Source organism: Trichosurus vulpecula, chromosome 7 (genome assembly GCF_011100635.1).
Source record: "Trichosurus vulpecula isolate mTriVul1 chromosome 7, mTriVul1.pri, whole genome shotgun sequence".
Taxonomy (NCBI): Eukaryota; Metazoa; Chordata; class Mammalia; order Diprotodontia; family Phalangeridae; genus Trichosurus; species Trichosurus vulpecula.
The window spans coordinates 17,578,509-17,592,802 of NC_050579.1; the positions used below are offsets into that span (position 1 = coordinate 17,578,509).

General features: G+C 43.1%; 1 protein-coding gene across 3 annotated transcripts in view; it reads right to left on the minus strand.

Moving 5' to 3' along the window:
- COL26A1 (collagen type XXVI alpha 1 chain) overlaps positions 1-14,294 on the minus strand; it is a 252,085-nt gene that overhangs the window by 173,007 nt on the left and 64,784 nt on the right. The gene's annotated exons all lie outside the window — the stretch shown is intronic.

Consider the following 14,294-nt stretch of genomic DNA (forward strand, 5'->3'; position numbering starts at 1 on the left):
TAAAAAGTACTAGAATACTATCAGGGAGGCCGAAGCCCAACCTGGCACACAATAAGCACAATATAAATGTTAGTTATTATTATATCAGCTAAGACTTATGATAAATGATAAAGACAAAAAAGGACTTAATATAGGGCTGTAAAATTATAGAGCTAGAAGAAACTATAAGGGTTCTCTAGTCAAACTCCTTTTTGCCACATAAGGGGGCCCAAAAGAGGAGATGACTTCCCCAAGGTCACAAAATCAGCAGAGCTGAGATTAGAATCCACATCCTCTAGCTCCAAATCCTGTGTTCATTCCACTACCCCACACTGTCTCCCAATTATAAGCAGGAGAAAGGTTATGTTCAAGTCAGCCTCCCAACTGGAGGTGCATAGGAAGATAAATAATGTAAAGAAGTTGGAACTATTCCATTCCTTCTTTACTTCTGTTTTTGCTACAAAAGGACAGAGGGAATAAGTATTTATTGATGCCTACCATATGCCGGGCACTGTGCTAAGTGTTACAAACATTATCTCCAAAAGAAACGGTCTTCTACTGGTAAGGTTGTTGGGGGAGGGGGTGCGGCGAGGAGGGAAAGAGGGCTGGAATGGTTCACACAGGAATGAAACCCAGGACAGTCAAAGAGTGCCCAGCTACCAGCAGTCACTCTGATTCGCCTGCCCCTGCTGAACCACACTGGAGGTCACCGAATAACGTGACAATGGAATTGCTAAACTGCTGTCGGTAATCTTTGAGAATCAGGGTGAATCTACAAGTGCCCCAGGTTTGGAGAAGAGCAAATGTGGTTCCCATTTTCAAAAAGGTGAGGAAAGTAGATACTTCAAACTATAGGCCAATAAACTTGATGTCAACTCCTAAAGAAATTCTAGCATATTTTATTAAAGAGTCAGTTGCCTGGCACATAGAAAAGATCTGATTCCTATGATCCCAGAATGGATTCTCTAAGAATAAGCCATGTCTCACTAGACTAAGGTATCAGGAAAATGTCACGGAAATCATACGTTTAGATTTCCATAATTCATTTGACAAAACACGGTAACTTTGTGGACAAGATAGAGACATGGGCTTAGAACCAGGTGACTCACTGGACCCAAAGAACAATGATTAATGGATCTATATTAATATGGAAAGATTTTTAGAAAACCCCAGGGCTCTGTCTTTGACCCAGGTTGGTTCAGTATTTTAAATCAATGACTTGAATCAAAACACACTCCAATCAATCAAGAAGACTTTCTTAAGCTCCTACCTGGCATGGTGCTAGGATCAGGAATATAAAGACAAAAAAATGGAAAAGTCCCTGCCCCCAAGGAGTTTACTTTCTGTTGGATGGTATGCTTACAAAATTTGCATATGATACAAAGCAAGGAGAAACAGTTAACAGAATTAAGATCCAAAAAGATTTCAGACTGGAAAAGAGGCCTAAAACTAACGATATGAAGTTTAGTAGGAAAAATTTAGTAAGAAAAAACATAAAGCCCTACACATGGGCCCAAAAAATCAAGTGCCTAAGTGCAGGATGGGGAAGAAGTGATTTATTCAAAGAAAGAAGACCCTTTAAGGGTTTTAATACGTTCTGTGCACCAATAGCATGACGTGGCCAAAAGAGCCACCTTTGTTCACATTAACAGGGATATGTGCAGCCTGGTAGATAAAGAGCCAATGCTGCACTCAGAGAGACCAGGGTTCAAATGCCAACTCAGACACTTATGGGCTGTGTGACCATGGGCACCTCCCACTGCTCCTTGTAACTCTCCAAGATTCTAACTTGTAAGGCAGGTTTCTATCTGAACTGCCAGAAGTTTGTCACCTGGAACAATGAAGTCACAGATAGAGGCAAAGGTGCAGTCTCCCCACACTCAGTACCAAGTCAGACCAAATCTGCATTGAAGTTTATCCTTCCTAGGGCCAGATTTTAGAAGGAAAATGAACAAATCCAGATAAAAGATGATGAAGAAACTTGAAACCATTCCCCAAGAGGACTGACAGAAGGAAAGAAGGATATTTAGCCTAGGAAGAAGAAGCCTTGGAGGGAGGTGAGAGATCAATTCTGTTGTTTTCAGTTGTGTCTGACTCTTCATGACCCCACGAACCACAGCACACCAGGTTCTTCTGTCCTCCACCATCTCTTCCAAGCTCATGTTTGTTGCTTCCATGACACAATCCATCCATCTCATCCTCTACTGTCCCCTTTTCCTTTCGCCTTCAGTCTTTCCCAACATCAGACATTTTTTCCAATGAGTCCCATCCTCTCATTATGTGGCTGAACTATTTAAGCTTCAGTTTCAGTATTTGACCTTCCAGTGAATAGTCTGAGTTAGTTTAAGTTTTGACTGATTTAAGCTCCTTGCTATCTAAGGGACTCTCAAAAGTCTTCTCCAGCACCACAATTAGAAAGTGTCGATTCTGTGGTGCTCAGCTTTCCTTACAATCCAACTCTCACTGGAAAAACCACAGCTTTGACTATATGGATCTTTGTCAGCTGTCTAGGTTTGCCAATTTTCCTTCCAAGGATCAAGGGTCTTTTAATTTCATGGCTAGAGTCCCTGCCATGCTCTCTGAGCCCAGGAATATAAAATCAGACACTGCTTCCACTTCTTCTCCCTCTATTTGCCAGGCAGTGATGGGACCAGTTGTCAAGATCTTAGTTTTTTTTTAATGTTAATCTTCAAGCCATGGAGATCACGGGTGCTTTCAAATATCTGAAGGACTATCAAGAGGAGGGCTTACGTCCGTTCTACTTGTCCCTGAAGGATAGATCTTGGACCAATGATGAGAATATACATCAGGTCAGATTTTCAATCAGCAGATCAAAAGATTCTTTGTACTTAGCACTAGTTAGTAGTGAGTTCTCCATTCCTAGAAGTCCAAGTCTTTAGCAGAGTCATGATGAGCACAGCTTGATGCCATTGGGAGGGGGATTCCTGCTCAGGCATGAGTTGAATTAGATGAATTTCTATGTCAACTTTGAGATCCTGTGATTCTGAGTCATCGTTCTGAGAGCCTCAGGACTCAGCCAATGTCTGGTACATTGTAGGTATGTAGACTGACTGATGTTAAAGAGTCCTGGTGGCTCTAAAAACAGACAAGCTCTGGTCAGTCATACATCACTGCTGTGAACTTCTCTCAGATCCTGTAGTTACCTGTAAAATACTGGCCTAGCTAATGCTGACCCTCCCCTCCAAGGAGATTCAGCTAATGGCAGGTGGTACGTGGAAGCCCTTGGCTCTCCTCCAGAGCAGAGGCTGCTTCTATTTAACATTCCTGGCACTGGGCTCAGAAAGCTTCAAGAGGACTAACAGCTTCTTCTCCAACTTAAAGATCGATGCCTAAAGACCTGGCCTCAGAGCCAGGAAGACGTGGGTTCAAGCCTTGTTTCTGCTACCTCTCAGCTGTCACCCTGAGCAAGCTGTCTCACCTCTCGGGCTCCAAGCAGCTCTCTGAGACTGCTAGTTGCAGAGATAGTGCTGACCAACCTCGGCAGAGAGTTTCCTCATCTGGAAGTTTCTGCTATCGGTGCTATGAGTCCCAAGCCTGAATTCTCAGAATGATATCAGGGGAAGAGCGCTGGCCCCCTGGGGGTCAGATGAGCTGGATTCAATCGATCCTGCCTCTACTACTTTGTGACCTTGGGCACATCACTCTGAGTTTCACCTCTAAAGGTGTCCTACTCACAACCTGAGGACCAGAAGCAGCCACAAAACCTGAGTGCCCCTGAACCAGGTGGAAATGTAATTGGGAAAAGTCTGACAAAATGTATAAAATAATAATACAACACAGATAATGTTAATTTGTGGTTTTCTTATTTGAATTCGACATCATGGACTAGATGACCTGCATTCACCTCCTCTGCTAAATCTAGGATCCCATCATCCTATGAGAGCATCAAATAGGACCCCTCATTTCACAAATTATCCAAGCTTACATAGTGGAGGACTCTATAGTATTGGCTGGAAACTGGGGTCACCAGAACATGCTCCCCAGACAAAAGGCTCCCACCCCCCAGGGAGATCTACTGTATATCCTCTCAAGTGAACTACCAAGGCCTGAGAGTAGAAGCAAGGAGAGGAAAGGGGACAAGGAGCTAAGCTCCCAGTTCTCTAGGAGGTGCCCTTAGGGGCTCTGTCCAGCTAGTCCAGCTTAGCAACCAAATCACAAGCATTTGTTAAGCTCTATGAATCAAGGGTTGTGAGAGAAGGAAGAGAAGAAGGAGTGTTTCCTAGGCATAGGTGAGAGCCAGTGTGTGAAAGTGGAGCTGGTATTGACTTCTTTTAAAGAGCTAACTCTTCTACTGCCTTGGAAGGTCAGTTCACATTCTACTTCAGTTTACCAAAATGTGAATCATTGTACCACTCAGCCTCCTCAAAGGCCATTAGACTTTCAGGAACACTTTTTGCATAAAATGAGGCACACCCCTCCCCACTTCATAGAAACAGAGAGGTAAGATCACACAGCTGAGTTCACAGTTCATAGTGCACCCTTGGGGGAAAAGCAGAGTGGAGGCCAGAGCGTTAGCAGCATGACAATATTCAGGGTTGATTACAATTTAACGCAGAAATGAATTATTAACCTGGAGTCTGCAGTAACCAGAGCATCGTCAGTAATGACAAAGGCCTTGAACAGCAAATCTGCTCTTTGGGTGACCTAGGACGGCTCTAGAACTTTCTAGCTCCCCATGTCTGTGGCTGGCCGAGCCAAGGGGAATTCCGTATGTGACTGGAGGTGGGAGGGGGAGAGGTCACATGTAAAGAAAACTTTCCAGAGACTCTCTCTTGATTTGCCTGGTCCTCCCCTCTATAGGGTAAAAACAGGGAGAGCTGGGCAGCCAATGACCTCCAGATCAAGGCTCTAGGCACTCTATTCCCAAAAAGGTTTGTAAGCTGCCAAGCAAAGAGTCACTATATCTTCCTGAATATCTCCTGAAAATAAGCCAGGGTGTCAAAGAAAGAATCTGGGGTTTGGTGCCAGGGAAACTGGGTTTGCTGGTTTGCTATTCACTCTTGTGGGATTTGAGCACATCACTTAATCTACCGCAGCCTCAGCAGGATAAGCTGGACTCTGAGCTCTCAGGCCCTCTCCAGTTCAAAATCTTAGAACTCTATCCCAGTTTGAAGACTGAGAACTGCCACTGGATGACAACGATCATGAAACTCTGCCACGCCACTCATCGAAGTGGGAGCATGTGCAGAGATGCCTTTGAGGGCAGGAAGGCTGCAGTCAAAGCCCAAGACTCCCTCACCATCTTGGAATATATGAACTTAAAACAGACATCTCACTATCCACTTTCCTACATATGTACTCGTTTAAAGACCAAGGAATATAGTATCCTAAACCATACCTGGTGACCAAACAGAGAATATGTTGATCTCATGTAGCAATACCAATAATAATGTTTCTATTCTTTCTGTCTCCAGTTTGTACATAGTTGCTGGCATGTTGCCCCCCCTCCCATTAGAATGAGGCCTCCTCGTGGGCAGGAACTCTTTCTACTTTGCTTTCTACTTTGTTTTCCCAGTACATGGCATATAGTAGGCACTTAATAAACGCTAGGTGACTGGCGGCAGATGGACTACAAATTCCTTGAGGGGAGGGTTCATTCTTGGATCCTCAGTGCCGAGCTAAGTGCCTTTAGGCATGTTCTTCCAGCCCTGTGATTTCGCTGGTGTACAGAACTACACCCACGAGGTCCATCCTCTAGCAAACACCCATCTCAGTAATTCACAGTCCAGTCGGGTTACCTGCAGTACTAAAGGGGAAATGGCTTTCTGGATGTCAGAGGTTGGCCTTGAAACCAGATCCTTCTGAACTCTGAGGCCAGCCCTCGAGGCCCAATGCTAGTCCAACTCTGGTCTCACACACAGTAGATTTCATAAATATTGGTTAGATTTGTGGAATTGGCTTGATCTCCACAACCCCTGTTTTATAAGTGGAGAAAGCAAGGTCCAGGGAGGTTAACTTATTTGCTTTAGAGGAAAAGCTCTAAGAATCACACTGGTGTTCCTTTTCCCCAGCTCAGTCTCTTACAGGTGACAATTGCTTGGTAAGTATCTGTTGAGTGAATGAATGAATGGTACCTAAGAGGTACTGTCTCCTGTAAGCAGAGCAAATGCAAAACAAGGTTATTTCTCAACCTAAAGGCTTACTCTTAAGAAACTTCTGCTACCAGAACCCCAACTGCACAGACAGGAAGGAAGTATAGTTGTCCCCATTGCCCTTCCCAGCCGGGTTGGTGGGGAGGCAGGATAGGTTGCCTCGCTCAGAGAAATGGGGTCAGGGATCTCAGTCGCAGGCCCCTCTCCAGAGAGCCCCGACTATGGCTTAGCAGGAGTGAGAGACAAAGAGAAACACAATCAGAACGGTTCTGCCGTGGAATCCAGATACTAAGCTGTCGAACTAGTGGCAGCAGGCCAGAATGAATCGTGTGATTGCTGTGGGGTTGTTTTTTCTTTCAAATAATAGAAAGGGGGAAAACAGTTAACAAGACTTGGTGATGGGGGAAGGGCTGTGTCTCATCTTGCAACAGGACCATCCGTGAGGCTCCCTTGGGAACCTTCACTGGCTTCCTTTGCTGTCGTGGTAGGACTGGAGGATGCCATCTCTTCCACAGCACCGGCTCAGTTTTGCCAGTTTCCTGCTGCTGCCCGAGGGCAGAGAGGAAGCGGTAGTATGGGGCCTCAGCAGGGGAGAGCGAGGAGAATGTAGAAGGTCATTCCCAGCTAACGTGGAGAAGCAGTTTACACCTTCCATGTCTGGTACAGAAGGATGTCACCCCAAAGCCCTGTAAGGCTCAGCCCACTGGTGAACAGCATCTGTTTCTGTTCTTTATGCTGCTTCTGGACAGCCAGAGTTGAACTAGACGGCGTCTGGTCCCTTCCAGCTCTGGATCTCTGGTCCTCTGGTCCCGTGACCTCTCAAGGGCTGTACCAGAACTTCATGGTCAGAGTCAGGATCACAACCGTTCAGCAGTCCTGGACAAGGAAAGGAGGCGCCCTGCTGACCACAATCGAAATTTAACTTCCACAAGGTGAACTGAAGTGTCAAGGCCCTTCTACAAACCAATAGAAAGCCTTCTCTAAATAAGCAACAGGGAGCAGAACATGATCTCTTAGGCAGAGAAAGAAATTGTGAAATAATACAGCTGCTTCCTTCTCAAGGGCTTGCTCAGAAGGCCGAAGCAAAGCCAAATCCTGGCATTGTCCTTGAACCCGTGACTAATGAGTAAGGAAACTGCATTCCAGGATCAAAGGATAAAAGCTAGAGGGTGCTTATGGATCAGCTAATCCAAGCCATTATTTTACAGATGAGAAAACCAAGGTCCAGAGTGACGTGCTCTAAGTCGCACAGGTAGCCAAGAGCAGAACCATGATTCGAACCCAGCCTCCCTGGCTCCAAATACTTTCCCCTCCACTGCTGCACACACATTTCAAACAACATTCAGAACAAGTCCAGGCAGCCTTGTGCTTGCCTTGAGCTCCTGATCCAGAGGCCGTTGGCTCCCACCTCTCCCTTTCTATACCTTGTGGAAAGACCAGACAAGTCAACAGGGAGCTCTCTGGGAACTTTTCTCTGGGATTCTTCCCCTTCCCACCAACAAGCCAATGTGGCACCTAGTCAGCCACAGGTCAGGGTGGGAACGCATGTCTCCCAACTCCCATCCCTGTTCTTTTCCCCCTATGCCGCACAGCCGTGGTATAGCTGTAGGTGACAAGGCCCATCAGGCAGAGACTCCAACACAGGTCTCAGATTTATCATTATCATAGCTTTGTGGGGTCCAACTTCTTCATTTCTTTGTGAGTCTTACATAAACTCCCCAAAGCTGTTGTTTTCACTTTTATTTTATTAATAATTATAGGAAATAAGGTTGCCCTACATTCTTCCTACTGGCCACTGACTTTCCACAGTCTTATACCCAGTAGGTGCTTAATAAATGCAAATTCAAAGTCAGCTCTATTCAGCCTCTTACATATCTAAAAACAGAAGCCCCAGCATGATGTGTCTAGAGAGAGGAAGTGAATCTGGAAGGGTAAGAAAGTACAAACTCTTTGAGGAGATAAACTCCTGGGTTTCCCCTGCATCCAACCAGCTCTAGCAGTCCCCTCCAGCTTTGAGGACAGAGAGGTGACGAGCTCTGCAGTGAGATCCAGGCCTCTAGAGATGCCCCCCAGGCCTGGGACCCCCATAGCAGGAGGGGTGCCCAAGGCTGTTGTAAGGTTGGTGGCACAGAGCAGAATCACTTTGGAACTAGCATCACAAAAATGTTCATTTAGATAAAATCTATCATCATTTAATTCCCTCATTTAACAGATGAAAAAACCAAGCCCAGAGAAAGACTCAGATCCCAAGTTTACATTCAGCGCTAGGTGGGCTGGTTTGTCTTGTTCTCACCATGGAGATTTTACCAGATTTTCTGTCCTTCACAGAGTCTGCCACATAATCTTCCTTTGTCCAGGCATGACCATATGTCATCACTGCTCAACCATCTTCCATGGCTCCCTACTGCCTAACCTACAGAGCGAGATACTGGGGCCTCTCAAGGCATCTGGGGTTTGCTTCCATACTCTCCATCTCTCTGGTCTTACTTCACACAACTGCTCTTCACATGCTACATTTCAGCCAAGTGAAGAGTCAAATCATTTCCTGACCTCACAGTGCACTTCCATACAGGCCGGCCACCACAACTGGAATGCAGTCTTTCCTCCTCCTCACTGCCTCTTCCAGGTCAAGGGCTGCCTCCTCCATGAACACTTGTGTGTTCCATCCCACTCCAAGCACTCTCTTCCACCTTCAGTTCTGAACCATTCATATTTGGCTCCCTTCAACACAGAATCTCAGTGGAAAGGGACCTGGATGGGTATCAAGTCCCATCAATACCAGAAGAGGAGTCCCCATCATAACATGCTGTACAAACAGCCATCCAGTGAAGTGGCTAGGCCATTCCACTTTGGGATGGCTCTGGTTGGTAGGAAGTTCTCACCTTACATGGAGGCCAAGTCCTTGGCTCTGCAGCTTCCACTGGTCCTACTTCTGCCCTCTGGGACCAAGCAGATCAAAGCGAATCCTACTATGAGAGGGAGCCAGCTCTCAGGAGTTCCCCTCCCTGCCACATCCTCTTCTCCAATGATACCCCAGATCCTTAAGGGAAGACCCCTAAATGCCACACCTTTCCCTCACTGAACAAAGACAGGAGATCTGTCTCAGAATGAAAGCAAATAAGACAGAAAAGGGGAAAAGGAGAGGTATTTCTATTGGGCTTGGCAGCAGACACCTTCTCTTTAAGGGTTACAGATCAAAAGGGAAATGAAGGGCAAAGTGTGAGGAAATGAGAAGCAAGCCCAAATGCAAGTGTCAAAAATATTTGCAGGGGTATAAAGAACAGGAATTCAATCCCAGAGCATTTCTCAGAAGAGCAGGCTCAAGGCTGGGGGAGGTGAATGTGCTTTGTGTAAAAGCTGTGGCTGAAACATGACTAAAGGACAATTGGGGCAGATGGATTACAAGCCGTCAAAAGTGCTTATGGAAGCCAGGCCTGCTGGAGGCCCCGGCGAGGCTGCAGCAACTCCACCGACCCCAGAGGAGGCCGGTCAGCCGACACCCCCAGGGCCCTCTCTTCAGGTCCCCCACAGCTCAGGGGGACAGTGGGCATGTTTGAGCTATGGTCAGAGACAGAGACAAGTGCAGGGCAGGCGCAGGGACCACAACACACGCCATTTGTGAGTGGCGCTGGGACATGGGCAGTCGCTTTCATCGTTAGAGCTTGAAGTTCTTTTTTACATAAAAACAAAACGAACTTGCAATTAGTTACCTAGAGTTGTCAGATAATGATAATGACAGGACCTATATGGCAGTAAGTGAACAAGTTCTACAGTCATAACTGACAAATGCTCTCAAAGTCTTCCAAACAGGGCCTTTTCCACTGAAGTTACTATCTATCTACTACTTATGAATTTTGTATGCACCTACTTATTTACATATTGTTTTCTTTTTTAGAATAAGTTCCTTTATGTCTAGTAATTAGCATAGTGCCCAAAACAAGGAAGGTGAAGAATCAAAAAAGGCCATTGGGTCTAGTAATTAGGAGGTCATTGGTGACTCCTGAAAGAGCTATTTTAGCAAAGTGGGGGCAGAGCTCAATTGTCCAGGATTCAAGAGAGGGTGGATGGTGAGGCAGTAAAGTCATCCAATAGAAACAGCTTTTATCACACATTTAACAATGAAGAGGAGGAGAGAGATAAGGTGGGAGTTGGATGGAATAGAAGGGTCAAGGGAAGGCTTTATTTTCATTTTATTTTTAAAAATTTATTTATTTTTAGTTTTCAACCTTCACTTTTAAAAGACTTTGAGTTCTAAACTTTTCTGCTCCATTCCTTCCCCCCTTGGCAAGACAGCATGCGATCTGATACAGGTGCTACATGTATAATCATATTAAGCATATTAGCCATATTTTTAAAGAAGAATCAGAACAAAAGGAGAAAACTATGAGAAAAAGAAAAAAACAACAAAAAAGAGAAAATAGTCTGCTTCGAGCTGCATTCAGACTTCATAGCTACTTCTCTAGATGTGGATGGCATTTTCCATCATGACCCTTTTGGAGTTCTCTTTGATCTTTGTATTGCTAAGTCTATCAAAGTCAGTCATGACACAATGTGGCTGTTACTGTGTATAATATTCTCCTAGTTCTGCTCCCCTCACTCAGCATCAGTTCATGCAAGTCTTTCCAGGTTTTTCTAAAGTCTGCCTGCTCATTGTTTCTTATAGCACAATAGTATTCCATTCCATTCGTATACCACGACTTGTTCAGCCATTCCCCAATGGATGGACATCCCCTCAATTTCCAATTCTTGGCCACCACCAAAAGAGCTACTATAAATGTTTTTGTACATGTGGGTCCTTTTCCCATTTTTATGATCTCTTTGGGATATAGACCTAGTAGTGGTCTTGCTGGATCAAAGGGTATGCATAGTTTTATAGCCCTTTGGGCATAGTTCCAAACTGCTCTCCAGAATGGCTGTATTAGTGTTCCAATTTTCCCACATCTTCAATATTTATCATTTTCCTGTTTTGTCATGTTAGCTGATCTGATAGGTGTGATGTGGTACCTCAGAATTGTTTTAATTTGCATTTCTCTAATCAATAATAATTTAGAGCATTTTTTCATATAACTATAGATAGCTTTAAGTTCTTCCTCTGAAAACTGTTTGTTCATATCCTTTGACCATTTATCAATTGGGAAATGACTTGTATTCTTATAAATTTGACTCAGTTCTTATATCACCAATGCAATATGAGCAACTGCTATGAATATGTGTTTATATTTTAAGGATCGAAATGCAAGATATAATAAGCACTATTCACTCAAAATTAAACCAGTATAACATTTACTCTGTACACTAAGGCCAGACAAAACATCACTATAGAAATACAGGAAAACAAAGCTCAACAGAGCAACAGAAATATTTACACACATCACTAGACTGGAGAGCACTGCCATCTCAGTTCTCTTTCATAGCCAGGAGGCTCCTGGATAACAGCTACTAGCTTAAGCTAAGTGTCCTTCCCATGGGCGGGTCTCCCTCCAGTGAGCTTCCTCTCCTAGAGTTCCTGTCCCCTAGCGAGTTCTGCACCCTATGTCAATCTTCTAGGATATAGATATAGATATAGATATAGATATTTACACATATATGTATATATGTATATATACATATATGTATATATGTATGTGTGTATATATATATTTATATATATATATTTATATAGTTAATATTGGCTCAGTGCAAAAAGGCATGAAAGCCCATGTACGTAGCTGGCTCTACGTGACTTGGCACGGGACATATCATAGCTGTGAGCTGGGCCAGAGTTGAAGGGGTAAAACATCAGCGATTAATGAGATAAAACACTTGCGTACCTCTAAACCTGGGAACACGGCCCCTGTACCAAGGAGAAAAAGGGAACTCATATGGTCACATAGGCCTATTAATGGACGGGAAGATCTTATATTCCATTAACCCTACAGTTAGTTCTCTACATATTTTAGAGATGAGGCCTTTATCAGAGACACTGGCTGTAAAAATTGTTTCCCAGATTTCTGAAGGGAAGGCTTTTTGTAAAGGACTGGGAGACCTGAGTGACTGTAAGCAGATGGGAAAGAGTTGATGCAGAAGGAGAGATTGAGAATGCACAAAAAGAAAGGATAACTTCTAGATAGAAAAATCCCATGCATATTCAAAGCATGGTAAATCAGTCCTTTTATATACTTGAATAGGTCTGTGACCTCATCCATGTGTATAGGTCACAGAATCACAAGAGGTGGAAAGGTCCCCAGCAGCCATCCAGCTTAACCTATACACAAAAGGAATCCCCACTATTACACACCCAACAAGCAGTCATCCAGACTTTATTTGAAGACCTCCAAAGAGGGGAATTCTCCACCTCTGGAGACTGCCCATCCTGCTCTGGGGCTCCTCCCTCTCATAGTCCAGATGTTTTCCTAACATCAAGCCTGAATTTGTTTTTCTGTAACTTCTAGCCATTGGCTAAACACAACAAATCCCACCTCCATATGACAGCCTTTGCAATATTTAAATCCCTCTAGGTCTTTTCTTCTCCAGGCTAAGATATATTCTTAACCAAACAAGAGATAGAGGCAATTACAAAAGATGAAATAAATTGCTTTGATTACTTGCAAGTTTCCACACAGATTATATGAATTTATCCAGGATAGGAAGGGAAGTGGTCTAATGGGGAAAAAAAACACCTTTGTATCAAATTTCTTTGATAAAGGTTTGTTATCCAAAATATAGAAACTATACACACACACACACACACACACACACACACACACATATATATACATATATATGTTATAGAGTTAGATACACATATATGTAGTTTATAGTTGTAGTTATAGAGAGTTATAGAGTTATATATATACATATGTAGTTTTATACACACAGACACACACACATACATGTAAATAACAAACAGTTATTCCCCAGTAGATAAATGGCTAAAGGATATGAACAAACAGTTCTCAAAAGACAGAGTGAAAAATATTCATAACCACATGAAAAAATGTTCCAAATGATTAATAATAAGAGAAATGAAAACCAAACCAACTCTGAAAATTTTCAAAAATGACAAAAAGTGGCAACAGTCAATTTGGACTGACTGTGGAAAGACAGGCACATCAATACATTGTTGGTGGAGCTGTCAAATGGTACAATCATTTTGGAAAACAATTTGGAATTGTACAAATAAAGTGAATAAAAATGTTCATACCTTTTGAAACAGAGACTCTATTACTGGGCTTATACCCCAAGGAAGCCATTGGTAAGAAAATGTCCCCATATACTCCAGAATACTTATAGTAGCATTTTTTGTAATAGAATTGGAAACAAAGTAGATGCCCATCGATTGAAGAATGGCTAAGTAAATCGTGTTACATAAGTGTAATAGAATATTTCTGTGCTGTAAGAGATGACATGTGTGATAAATACAGAGAAGCATAGAAAGATTTGCATGAACTCATATAAAGTGAAGTCAGCAGAGCCAAGAAAACAACATCCACAGCACCTACAGCAATGGAAAAGGAAAGAACAATTCTACTCCAAAAACAATCACAAGTAAATGTGACAGAATTATAAAGATCTGGTTGAACTTGAACAAAGAGTTTTGTTCTTAACCCGCCTGTTGGTGGAAGTGGGAAGTTCCAGGTGTTACCCATGGTGTGTTTTCAGACTTCCTCAATGTATTGCTCAATTTTGCTGATTTCCCTCTGTAAAATCCACCCCACCCCCACCATTTGTCATATGGGACGTCTCTCAGGGACAGGGAGGGAGAGGGACACATGGGACACTATGGTGATATGAGAAACAGAAAACATCTATAATTTGTTATTAAAAAAAACCACAGAAAACTAAAATAACCCATTCTTTTACACCATTATCCTTGAGGGGATAGATCCTAACACGATCAAAATCACACAGAGGATCCAACAACAAATATAGATATGGAGACAAAAACAACTTCATGACATCTATATACATCAAGGTGCCAAAGTGATGCAGATTTATTTTACATATAAAGCATAATGAGCTGTTAAAGTGCTTTGCAAACCTTAAAGTACTATATTAATGCCAACTATTATTATTAATTTATAATTCTAATGTAATTGCATTAATAATATGACATGATATGATAATTAATCACTGATGCCCAATGCAAAAACACTATTCTGGCCAATTCAGCTTCTGCCAGTTGCCTTAGCTAACAAAATTAGAACTGAACATATTCAATGG